This window comes from Ovis aries, chromosome 18, assembly GCF_016772045.2.
Source record: "Ovis aries strain OAR_USU_Benz2616 breed Rambouillet chromosome 18, ARS-UI_Ramb_v3.0, whole genome shotgun sequence".
Classification (NCBI taxonomy): Eukaryota; Metazoa; Chordata; class Mammalia; order Artiodactyla; family Bovidae; genus Ovis; species Ovis aries.
Genome location: NC_056071.1, coordinates 50,940,137 through 50,942,618, shown reverse-complemented (window position 1 = coordinate 50,942,618; position 2,482 = coordinate 50,940,137). Strand labels below are relative to the sequence as shown.

At 51.3% G+C, this 2,482-nt stretch overlaps 1 pseudogene; it reads right to left on the bottom strand.

Annotated features, from left to right (window-relative positions):
* Positions 1–285: 285 nt before the first annotated feature.
* Positions 286–1,262, bottom strand: LOC101108083 (growth hormone-regulated TBC protein 1-like; annotated as a pseudogene).
* Between the last annotated feature and the right edge of the window lie 1,220 nt (positions 1,263–2,482).

Below are 2,482 nucleotides of genomic sequence, written 5' to 3'. Positions count from 1 at the left end.
TCAGCTGTAGCATCAGTCCTTCCAAAGAAATCCCAGGGCTGATCTCCTTCAGAATGGACTGGTTGGATCTCCTTGCAGTCCAAAGGACTCTCAAGAGTCTTCTCCAACACCACAGTTCAAAAGCATCAGTTCTTTGGTGCTCAGCTTTCTTCACAGTCCAACTCTCACATCCATACATGACCACTGGAAAACCGTAGCCTTGACTAGATGGACCTTTGTTGGCAAAGTAATGTCTCTGCTTTTTAATCTGCTATCTAGTTTGGTCATAACTTTACAGAATGATAATTAAATTGCTCCGTTCCTGGCTGGAGCGTAGCCGTGTTGTTCTCGGCAGCAGAAAGCGGGTGGAAGCTCCTTTGCCCAGACAGCTGAGTCAGCCCCGCGTCTGCAGCCAGGCCGGCAGTGTCCAGTCACGCTGGCCCTGGACAGGCTCCCAGGCTCTGGGAATACTGTCTGCATGACGGTGTGGCACTGCGTCACGATGCTCCCTCTGGTGATCTTGAAATGTCGGAGACGCTGTTAACTTTCAAGATCAACACCTGATGTTGCTTGTTGAGGGTTAGGGCCTCCTGGAAGGTGACCTTGGAGCCCTCCTTGAACAGACTATCCCAGATGCGAAGCAACGTGGGCTGGAGGTTTACAAATAGGCAGACAAACCTGCGCAACATGACCGGAGTACATAGCACACTGTGCCTGTCCCTTCCTGGCCCCCACCGCCAGCAGCTTGGTCTTCGCCAGCTCCGGGAGGACCTCCTGGCCTGTCTTGGGCTCAGCATCGAGGGGCCGCAGTACTCTGGAAGTATTCCGTCAACTGGGACGTCCAACAGCCACAGAATCAGATATCCCGCTATGAAGTTCACTCCCTGGCAGCAACCCACCCCGCAGCTGTGGTGCGGGCCGGTTAGCAGCACATGATACAGGGTCCTCTGCAAGCAGGGGCCCGCGTCCTGCTGGAACTTCACGCTGTCTGGGAAGGCACCGTTCATGCGTGTTCTGAGGGTTTCCTCCAGGCTGTCATTCCTCTCTCCTCCGAGAACACAGTGGTAGTGGCCAGGGTTCCGCTCCATCTGGGCCAAGGCTTCGCTCACCCCGACCCAGGCGCAGGCCCAGTGCTCCAGCGGGACGCCCTTCCGGATGTGGTGCCTCACTGTCCTCATCTGGACACCGCCGCTTCCCTTTAGCAGTTTGGACCATGTTATGGCCCTTCTGGTATCACCGAAAGGACGGGGTTGGGGGGGGGTGTAATTCTTCAAAAGCTGCATAATGGAAGTCCTCAGGCCTTTCCAACACAAGAACAGATTGATCCCTGGATGAGTTCCCACACCACCTGGGTGCCCCCCTCGTGCGCGCGCCTGGAGGACCCCGGGCCCTGCTGGCGGGGGCGGCGGGGGGCGGCGGGGGGCGGCGGGGGGCGGCGGGGGGCGGCGGGGGGCGGCGGGGGGGCGGCGGGGGGCGGCGGGGGCAATCCACCACTCAGGACTCACCGCGCCTTGCTTCCTTACAGAACTTTAGCAATTTCGTGCCTTCTGAATGCCTGAATACTGGCAGGTGTGTCTCTTTTATTCCTCCAGCTCTTTCAACAGTTTTTTTTTAGGCCTATCATTTATGGTACGAACTCTTTCCGCTTGATGTGCCTACTTTGTTTTCTGTTTTCCTGAAGAAAACTCTGTAATACGGGAGAGCCAATATTTTTGAGGAAAGCTCCCTTCCTGTTTTGCTCCTCTCCACGACTTCTTAGAGTTGTTCACGGGACACTGAAAAACTGCGGAAACATTTCCGTGGCTTTGTAGAAGCTTTTAGCCTTGTTCCCCATTCTGTTTATTACTCAAAATTTAGCATTATTCTGTGAAGGGGCGGGGGGGGGGGAACACACACTGACAATGCATTTCAGGCATTTGCATTTTCCAGGTTTTTCAAAAGAACCACTGAAAGCTCAGTTGATCTTTCTTTTATCTATCAAAGGCCCAGAATTCTCCACCCAGAATCAGCAGATATACTAAGGGGAAAAGCTTCCTGGTGACTTTTTGCTCACCTAAGAATGGTTCTGCGTCTCTAGATTTTTTTTTTCTTTCCATTCCTTCTATGGTTCTCAGATGGTTTTTAAGGCTCTGTTTATGTTTTTTAACGTAGCTACATCCCCTCACCCTCCCCCCCCCCCCCACACACACACAGGTCCATTGGCTAACAGCTGAGCTGCCTTCCAATGTAGTGAACTTTCTATTACCAGGAATGCTAAACTGCAAGCTGGATAAACATGTAAGCCATTTTACAGGGAGGAATGGGATTATCATGTTGATAATGGAGAGTTACTCTACTCTAAACGTGGTGGGTATTTTCCAATCTGTGGCTTTATAACCATATTTTTAAAGTAATTACTATATTGCTAAAAGTTATTAGCAGCATTGCATATCACGTGTATATTTTTTGTATTTATATGCAATAGAGTTTAATTAACTTAATCTTGCCAGTGTTATTTTCTCTT